The sequence below is a fragment of the Pantherophis guttatus genome, chromosome 12, assembly GCF_059756535.1.
Source record: "Pantherophis guttatus breed Tessera chromosome 12, ASM5975653v1, whole genome shotgun sequence".
Taxonomy (NCBI): Eukaryota; Metazoa; Chordata; class Lepidosauria; order Squamata; family Colubridae; genus Pantherophis; species Pantherophis guttatus.
The window spans coordinates 17,409,163-17,419,593 of record NC_142074.1 but is presented as its reverse complement, the minus strand read 5'-3'; the positions used below and the strand labels follow the sequence as shown (position 1 = coordinate 17,419,593).

General features: G+C 42.7%; 1 long non-coding RNA gene across 1 annotated transcript; it reads left to right on the top strand.

The window, feature by feature from the left end:
* The first annotated feature begins 2,899 nt into the window (after positions 1–2,899).
* On the top strand, positions 2,900–8,145 carry LOC117665137 (uncharacterized). The gene is made up of 2 exons (XR_004591260.3): positions 2,900–3,124; positions 4,747–8,145. It is a non-coding gene; the product is annotated as an uncharacterized LOC117665137 (long non-coding RNA).
* Positions 8,146–10,431: the final 2,286 nt, after the last annotated feature.

The window sequence follows — 10,431 nt, the reverse complement described above, 5'->3', positions numbered from 1 at the left end:
TCATAAAGGGTGCTAAGCTATCATACAATTTGTATAGAATTTTTGCTTGTGAGAATTCAGTCATTGGGCTCCAGAAACCACGGTTTGTGGCTTAATGTTATACGAGACTACAGACACAAGGGGGCTTATTTAGCACATCATAGTTAAAGCTGTCCATGGTTTCCCCATGATGTGCGAACACAGATAGCAAGTCTTGAAGCTGTAATGTTTCAGCATGAAGCACAGTTTGGCATTATATCAGAGCAAGCTGGGATTTACGTTATTAAAAGATGCCGATGGAAATGAAAATCCAGAGGATTAGCAAAAAAATAAAATAAAATAAAGATACTTCCCAAGATAGTTATTAAAAGGTTTCTTTAAAATAGTTTCAGCCATTTGCTTCATCACCTACCTGCCTAATAACTAGGATTAATTTACAGGAAGAAAAAGAAGAAAAAAAAACACTGATAATACCCTATTAATTATTATCTGTATTGTACTTCAGTGGAAGAAACAATATGGAATTTAAATATTTGCCAATCTGTTAGAGCCACCAGACAATGTCTCTAATCTGTCAAATTCATTTCTTACTCATGGAAGAGCAAGTCCCAAAGCTACCATTCAAAATCATTTCTCTCTTCACTTCCACCGCTCTCTTTTTAAAGTCTTCCTTTTCTCTCCCCTTTTATGATACGATTCAAGGCTAATTTTAATACAGATCTATTGAACTCCTAGATAGCAAGATAAACATGAACAAGATGTCCCAGGTTGCGTGCCAAGTTTTTGTTGTAGATCTCTGCCAATTTGCATTTGAGTGCCGCAATGTAGATGTCACCGACAAAAAAAACATACACACAAAAAGACTTTTTATTGCGGTAATGATTTTGGGGGGTGGGGGATTTAATGGAAATGGAAAAGCTCATTTGTTGAATATCTGAACAGACCATAAGGCGATATTAAGCTTGGTTTCCAAAATGATAAAAGTTGCTATTCCAAAAAGGATTGGGGGGGGGAGGGAGAGATGGCTCCGTGAAATGCAGTCTGGAAATGTCTGTTATCTACCTGATTTTATTGCCTAAAGCTATTATAACAAGACAAACAGCTGAAGGACTGGGTGGAAGATGGAAAAAAAACACTGCATTTGAAAAAGAATTAGAAACAATAATTGCGGCAAAATATTTTTTTTAAAGACAGCGTAAATGAAGAAAAGACAATACGACGCAGCATATGTGACAACAGTCATCTTCTCAATTCTCTACCCAGACAGAGATATTGTTCTTTTTAGCAGACTTTGAGAGTAGAGTAGAGCAGAGCAGAGCAAAGCAGAGCAGAACAGAACAGAACAGAACAGAACAGAACAAGAACCTGGCTAGGTGGCTCAGTGGCTAAGACACTGAGCTTGTCGATCAGAAAGGTCAGCAGTTCGGCAGTTCGAATCCCTAGTATAGGTCTCCTGTGTGAGCAGGGAGTTGGATGACCTCCCAGGTCTCTTCCAACTCTGTTACTGTTAAGAATAGAACTGGAAGAGGAAGAGGAAGAGGAGCCAAACCCAAAACACAATAGAATAGAATAGAAATTTTCGTCTATGAAAGTTAGGCTAGCAGCTTGTGCTGGCAAGCTAGAGACTTCAAGGACTCTGGGGGAAAAAAAGGAAGAGATTGAATTCAAAGATTGATTGCAGATGGATTCAATTCAACTGGAATACCATGTCCAGTTCTGGTTGAGATCCTAGAAAGAGTGCAGAGAAGAGCAACAAAGATGACCAGGGGTCTAGAAAAGCAATGAAATCTGGCCGGATCTATCCAGCTCATACGAGCCAGTAGGGCCAGCGGTGGGAGACTCCGCCCACTCGCCGGGATGTCATCATGTCCCATTTTTGACCCTCTGCGCATGTGCAGAAGAGGTGCGCGTGCTCACATTTCCGATCCGCTAGCGAAGGTAAGTGCATTTTACTCCTGGTCTATAAGCTAAACCATATGACCAACAATTGAGGGAGCTAGGTATGCCTGGGAAAGCAAAGGGAAATCATCAAAGCCAGTAAAAGGCAAAAGTTAGAATATTTTGGACGTGTGATGCGACACCCAGAAAAACATGGCATCCTTCACTTAATCCTCCAGGAAAAGATTGAAGGCAAATGAGGTCCAGGCAGAAGAAGAACATTGTGGCTTCAAAACCTAAGGGACCAGTTTGGGCAAAACTCAGCAGCACTTTTTCATGAGGCTGTTGACAAAAATAGGATTGCCAACATGATTGCCAACGTCCCATGACAGATATGGCACAAAAAGAAGAATTCAAAGAAGAAAAAGAGGAGGAAGAGGAAGAAGAAGAGGAAGAAGGAAGAGGAGGAGGAGGAGGAGGAGGAGGAGGAGGAGGAGGAGGAGGAGGAGGAGGAGGAGGTGGTGGTGGTAGAGGAGGAGGAGGAGGAGGAGGAGGAGGAGGAGGAGGAGGAGGAGGAGGAGGAGGAGGAGGAGGAGGAGGAGGAGGAGGTATGCCTTGGCGAATGATGAGAAGGATTAGGGGGAACATGATAAACTGTCTTCCAATACTTGAGGGGCTGTCACAGAGAAGCAAAGGCTGATCTATTCTTCAAAGCAGCAGAAGGCAGGACAAGAAATGGATAGAAACACATCAAGGAGAGAAGCAACCTGGAATTAAGGAGAAACTTCCTAACAGTGAGAATAATTAATCAGTGGAAGGGCTTGCCTGCAGAAGTCGTGGGTGTCCCATCATTGGAAGCTTTTAAGAAGAGATTATACAACCATTTGCCCAGAATGGTATAGGTCTCCTGCTTAAGGAGGTGGTTGGAGGAAAGACTTCCATGGCTCTTCCACCCCTATTATTCCATATTCCATATTCCATATTCCACATTCCACATTCCACATTCCATATTCTAATTGATTGTAGATTGAAAAAAAGAGTAACGATTTTCCAACCAAGGTGGAATCGAGGCAGTGTTGACCACTGAAGAGGGTTAAGCTATCTGGATGAGTAGAGCAGTCCCTTCCTGTGGCTCTTCCTTCTCACTGGGTCCTAAGCAGCGGTCAAATCCTCTGAAGTCTGCTACCAGTTCTGTGAGTCTGCTACCGAGCGCGCACCTGCACAGCGCTAAAAAAGGAACATTTTGAAGCCTTCTGAGTCTGCAAAGGTAAGTAGAACAGCGAGGGGAGGGGAATCTGCTGTGCCACGCAATTTAGATTAGCTAAAAAGCAAGAAATCTGACGATTCTAGCTAATATAAATCGCATGTCACAGCTGATCGTCACCCAGATGATCATCGGAAATACCGGTTCGCCTGAACTGGTAGTATTTTTTACTACCGATTTGCCCGAATAGGTCTGAACCGGTAACATTTCATCCCTGGTCTTAAGGTTGGGATTTCAGAAAAGACTCAGTGAGAAGGAAGAGCCACAGGAAGGGACTGCTCTACTCATCCAGATAGCTTTTACGGAAAGTGAAGAAGAGAAAGGTCACATTCAGGCAGACAGCAGAAGAAAATATGAGCGAGACAAAGAGAGACCCAGAATAAATATACCCCTCGCTTAATTTTTAGCTAACATGAGAATAGCCATGCCTGCATATACTTTGAGACAACACTGTAGTTTGCTCGCACCAAGAGTTAACTTTTAAATGCTTGGCTAGATATGCATAAATCAGCCTGTTTATTGACTTCCCCTGTTACTTGCCAGAAAGGGGGGAGGGAGAAGGGTTTCAGTGCCCAAAGTTATATTTCATGCTTGAAAACAAAACGAAGTATTTAATGTTGCTTGCTGGGCTAATAAAGGAGGAGAGAGAAAAATCGCAAGAGGTGTTTTGTGTGTGCTGTGAGTTGGATCATGTCCTGTGATTCCAGAAAGCCCTTTGTGACTGTATGGCTATTAACTGATTTGAGGGGGGGAAAGTAATAGTAAATAAACAGTCAGCATGGAGTAAAAATGGCTGAAGGCAAAGCTTTCTCTTATTGACTGTGTTCTGACCTAGGCTTCCCAAAAGCATGAAGCCGAGTCCTCGTCCCAATAAAACCCCTTTTATTTAATTTACAGTGAATTCCTCTCCAGCAAAGTCTTTCCTCTCCCACAGTCTTTCAAGAAAGTTCACAATGACCGATCTTTATCAGGCTTGGAGAGTGGCCAGACTGATATCTATCAGATGCCACAATATTTGGCAGGAATGAACTAATTGTCTCCTGCAAACTCCACTCCCCTTTCACTCCTCTTTTATTCCCTCTGGGAGGGGCCCTTCATCATCCACCTGTGGCCTTACTCCCAAGTCGAACCTTGTTCTTTAGCTGTTCCTTTCGTCCGGCAACTCTGCGCATGAGCACAATGGGAACAGGCTCCAGCTGTTTATCTGCCTCACTGATGTCTGACTCTGAAGGCAGCTGATAACTGGCATACGGCCCTGGCCCCCTCTCTGCCTTTGATGCAGAGCCCTCTGCCTTCCCCAGACTCCAGAACTGGCCCATGTTCCTCCCCAACCTCCTCACTGTCTGAATCTGCCGCCAGCTCTGCTGGCTGCTGGCGGTGGACACTCAAGATTTTCAGACAAAGAAAAATAAATCTGGCATCAGAAGGCAATAAATACTCCATAACCACATCAATAATTCCTTGAGTTGAATTAGCCATCGTATCAGTCAAGGAGCCCCTAACACTCTTCGTGAAAGTTATGGATCAGGAATCATGCTTTGACATTACCTTCCTGCACAAGCATAAAAAGTCACGGATAAAGGATGGCATGAAATAACCCATTCCGAATGTTATTTCCTCCACAGGTTACAGAACATATAATATTCCATTTTCCTATTTTTGAGGCCCTCAAGAAAAGAGCAATCATAATAAAACTGTTCAAAGCCCAACCACCAGCAGAAGAAAATCAAGAGAGAAATGATGAAAAAACGAGAGATGTATAGGATCGATAAGCATCCAGCGAAAAAGCGATGTCAAAGAGGAAAGTGATTAGGTGAGGGGGTTTTTTTGTATGTGTGTGTGGGTTTTTTTTTAAGCAAACAGCAGAGACTGTTGCACACAATTTAAGCATCCCAGCTAAAAGAAGCCACTGCTGTTTTTCAGGCTATTACAAGAGAGCGATGCCCTGCTACTTTATTGTTATTTTATTTCGGTGACCAAATGGATAAGCAGTGATGTAATGGTATCACTAAGAAGAAACAAGGCTGAGTTTTGCAAACTTTGTGGGGTTTTTTTTTCCACATTTAGGGACGGTTTGAAGAGTCTAAAAACTTTTATAGTTATATGAAGCCTATTTGATCGATAGCAGAAGCTGACAAGCATATCCATAGCCGATCTCGGGGGATTGAATCAAATGCTCCCTTTAATCCATAAAGATGATGCTTGTGAGTGGGTAGAATAATTTTCTGCTAGTTGATTCAGGGCAATGTAGGCATTGGGGGATAGATAATCCTGGCCTGAGCTTAGCTTGCTCCACAGCCAGTATCTTATCCTTATAACTAGCCAACCAGGTAACTCTTTTCCATAGAGCTGTGTGGAGTAAAATTTGCTAATTGTATTAGGAAACTGGGGGGGGAGGGGGGCGGTATGATGGCTCAGTGGTTAAAGATGTTGAGCTTGTCAGCTGGAAAGCTGACAGCCTGGGTTGAAGACCTGAGCCCTGCATGACAGGGTGAGTTCCCGTTACTTGCCTCAGCTCCTGCCTGTTCTGACCTAGGCTTCTTTAGAAAGCATACAGCACAATCTTAGTCCTGGCAAACCTCTTTTATTCATATGGCTGTGAATTATTGTCATTCCCAGTCCGAAGGGCTTCTCAAACAGTCTTTCAGGGGAGTGTTTACAAACACCCATCTTATCTCCCTTGGAATGCTGCCAGAGAACTAATTGCCACACGCAGGGCAAACCCAAACTTAGCACAGAGTCAAACAGAACTTTCCCAAAGCTTTAACCGACCAGATGAACTAATTGCTTCCTGCAAAGCTCACATCCCATTCGCTCCTCTTTTATGTCTTATGGGAGGGGCCAATCATCTCCAAGCCTTACTCCCAAATCGATCCCGTTTTCTTAATTGTTCCTGTCTTCTGGCAGCTCTGCACATGCGCACACTGGGAACAGGCTCACGCTGTTCTTCTGAAGGGAGAATTTTCCAGAGAACAGGGGCTGTGGGAGAGAAGGCATGTCTCCTGGCCCCCCACCTTGGCTGATGAGACCTATAACCTTTCTTACATTAGCATTTTCAGCAGTTTAATTTAATTAATCATATTTCTATGCCGCCCAACTCCCAAGGGACTCTTCATGTAGGAGTGGAGCATCTCATAAACTTGGTAGTGAATACAGTTTTACATGTGCATGGGAGGGGGTACTGTAAGAAAAGAGGAGGCTGAGCTGGAAGGCGGGGTTAAGGATGTCATCAGTTTGGAATCATTGTGTTGCCACGAGAGATCTAAATCTAACTTCCCATGAATTATGTGACCCTTATCTAGCATCAGTTTAGCTTTGACCATTCATTGACTATATACTTGTATTAGAGGTAGCAATAATAAATTCTTCAGTGCTTTGAACTCACCAAATCTTTCTGGTTATTTGCATCTGGCAGGTATCTTTTACCACCATTAATTTGATCAATAAAACATATTTTTACTTGCTGCCCTATGGCTAAAAGCTTCTAACCCAGGCTGCCAAGTTTACTTAATTTTAATTGCTCGAGTTTAGAACCGCTTCAATCACAATCAGCTCTAAGCAGCGTTCACCACTGATCCATACCAGCAGTTAAAATAATCCATTGACCAATAAAAGGTAAAGGGAAAGGTTCCCTTCGCACTTATATGCTAGTCGTTCTCGACTCTAGGGGGCGGTGCTCATCTCCATTTCAAAGCCGAAGAGTCAGCGCTGTCCAAAGAAGTCTCCGTGGTCATGTGGCCGGCATGACTCAATGCCAAAGGCGCACAGAATGCTATTACCTTCCCACCAAAGGTGGTCCCTATTTTTCTACTTGCATTTTTTAGGTGCTTTCGAACTGCTAGGTTGGCTGAAGCTGGGACAAGTAACGGGAGCTCACCCCGTTATGTGGCACTAGGGATTTGAACTGCTGAACTGCCAACCTTTCGATCGACAAGCTCACCGTCTTAGCCACTAAGCCACCATGTCCCTGCACAATACTTATTCATAATTAACCCCATCACACTGGGGAGACATGGTCTCAGGATAAACCATCACCCATCGTAGGAGGGCACATCCCTTTTAGTCTCCAAAGGATTGTCAGGAACAATCAGAGCTTAATGGTCTTTCTAAACTGGATAATGATTGGAGTGGCTTTCATCTCAGGAAGAAGGTTGTTTTCTGCTCCATAACCATTGAGGTCTATTTGGAAGCTGTGGTTATATCTTTGTTTGCCAACTCTATACAGTTTAGTAGCACTTGGAAAAGTTTCTTTCTCCCCCCACCCTCCTCTCTTAATGGCTTTTATTGTTTGTCATACGAAATGGACAGCTGGCTATTGACTGTAAATACAATTAACAAAAAGCCAGTTGGAGCCTCAACCTCCCAGTTCTCTTTCATTTCCCACTGAAAATTGATTGAACTGTATTTTGGCGTTGCTGAGGTCTTTTTGGCAGCAAGAATCTCAGGTCCTTCAAAACAAAAAGAAAAAGGGGAAAAAAGCAATGGAGGATTCAAATTGGGTGTTATCTTGTGGGATGTTATTTAGGGTTCAAAAAAGAGGGAACTGACTTAAGGCCAGAAGAGTGAACAATTAAAATAAAAACTACGACAGATGTTGGATTTCTGTTGAAATGGCAAGTGTTAACAAACTTTATCTACCTGACCTGCACAGCTGGGTAAACTCTTTCTTTTAAGATTTTTCTAATTCAACACAATTACCCTTTTGCTTAAATGATTATGCTTAAGTGAAACAAACTCTAATTCTATAATAATAATTGGAATAGGCTAGTTCTCGTTTCTTTCAAGTCCCCAAAAACAAGTGCCTGGCAAGGAAAGCTTCATAGAGCTTTGGTGGACCAAGCCAACATCTCTGATCAAAGAGAGAAGCAACCTGGAATTAAGGAGAAACTTCCTAACAGTGAGGACAATTAACCGGTGGAACAGCTTGCCTCCAGAAACCGTGGATGCTCGATCACGGGAGGGTTTTTGGGGTTTTTTTGAAAGTTTTTTTAAATTTTTATTTCTCATAAACATACACAAGTGTACAATCTCTTAGCCAGTTCTTAATCATACATATTATCTTTCGATTTTCATATTTGTTCAGTCTTCCTCCTAAAATTTTAAAGTATACTCGGGGTTGCTCTTCTACCATTCCATATCTTCCTGATTTCACAACAACCCTTCCTCTCCTTCTCCTCTCTTTCCCTTCCGTCCCTTCTTCTATTCTTTTCCACTTTCTTCTGTCCTCCTCTCCTTCTCCTTCCTTTCCCCCACTCCTCCCCTCTTCCTCTCTTTCTAACCTTCTCTCCTACTCTTGTTTCCCCTCCCTTTCTTCCTCTCCTTTTCCCTTTCTTCTGTCCCTCTCCCTCCTTTCCTCTCTTCTCCCCTCTTCTTCCTATTTATCCCTCTATTCCTCTCTCCATTCCCTCTCCGTTGTTGTTTTTCTTTTCAATTCAATATATTTTCAAGATGGTGGAGGTTTTTAAGAAGAGACTAAACCAGGGGTCAGCAATCCGTGGCTCTGGAGCCACTTGTGGCTCTTTCATCCCTCTGTTGCAGCTCTCTGTTGCCAGTTGGGACCACAATTTTGAGAGGATCTTCCGGTTGGTGGGGGAAAGCACGGTACACCAGGAGGAGACTCTATGGCAAGGGGCAAGTTTTCCTGTCAGCTACACAATTGATAGGGCTTTCAGTTAGGACAGGTAGAGGAGAAAGGACGCCACGCTAGGAGGAGACTCTATGGTGGGGAAACTGAACTTCCGGTCAGCTCCAGAATTGAATGGCGGGGGGGGTAGGGCCTTCCGGTTAGGACCTCTATGGCTCCCGGTGTTTTCTTTTCTGTGGGTAATGGGTCCAAATGGATCTTTGAGTGTTTAAAGTTGCCAATCCTTAGACTAGACAGTCACTTGTCTGAGATTGTATAGGTTCTCCTGCTTGATCGGGGGCTGGACTAGAAGACCTCCAAGGTCTCTTCCAGCTCTATTCTATTCTATTCATCATTAAATATTAGGTTGGCCTCCAACCTAATGTATCATGAGAAATTTAGATGGAGAATGACCACTTGCTTTTCAGTTTTGTTTTGTTTTGTTTTTTTAATTTGATTTATATGCCGCCCTTCTCCAGAGACTCAGGGCGGCTTACAATGCGTTAAGCAATAGCCTTCATCCTTTTGTATATTTATACAAAGTCAGCTTATTGCCCCCACAAACTGGGTCCTCATTTCACCTACCTTAGAAAGGATGGAAGGCTGAGTCAACCTTGAGCCTGGTAAGATTCGAACCAGCAGTAAATTGCAGGCAGCTGTGTTAATAACAGGGTGCGTAGACCACTGTACTATCAAGGCTACTATCAAGTTTCATATGACGTGAGCAGTGAGAATCCTTGTTCAAGCAGAAGCGTAAATGTGGGTAACAAGCCACGATACTCTCAAAAGAATAGATCAAAATATCTCGCAAATGACTCCGTTTTGCACTTGCATTGAGAGACCTCAATGGTGCAAGCACATAAGTTGCTTTGAGTCACAAAATTAGGACTCGCATGTCATTTGGTCCATAAAAGCTACCTGTGGACAGATGAGTGAACTTAAGTCATGGTGATGAAGGGTCATCTTTTGCTATTCCTGTTAGCAAAAGAAACTAGTACCCATTTCCAACTTCTCATTTGGCAACTTGTTCCCTGTTCTCAGAGTTTTCGATGGAGATTTTTTTTTCCCCCAGCGGTCAAGAAAAAAAAGAAAGAAAGAGCAGAGAGAGAAGTGAGAAACAAACAAAAACTCAAAGCAGAATTTAAGTTCACAGCCTAGAGCTTCTTCGGTGAAAAATCAACTTGTGATTAAGACTTTTTTGTACAGTGATATACATAGGCCTCTGGGTTAGTTCCTGTTGGGTGGCAATATTAGCTTCCCATATTAAAAAAGGAAAAAAGGGGGGGGAGAGAGAGAGAGAGAGAGAGAGAAAGGGGGGGAAACAAAAAAGGGAGAAGAAAAATAATCACCCTATATCTAGATTTTATAAAATGAATGTTGGTGATAAATATATAGTGCATAAAATGGTATTTCCTTAAAGGTGCCAACAAATGAAAGTGGAGCAATCAAGGTTTGGGTGAACTACTAGAGTAATAATTGCAAACAGACATCTAACTTGATGAGATCGAATTAAACTACTGGCGGTAATTGCATCATGTGTGTCTATGTTGACATATGGTACCATCAAAAGGCTTTAAAAATGTATTTAGGCCTGAAACTCTCTCTCGCTCTCTCGTTCATTACTTCTGAAAGTGAAAGCAGCACTTGACTCACTATTGAGGCTTTCCTTTTTTATTATTATTATATG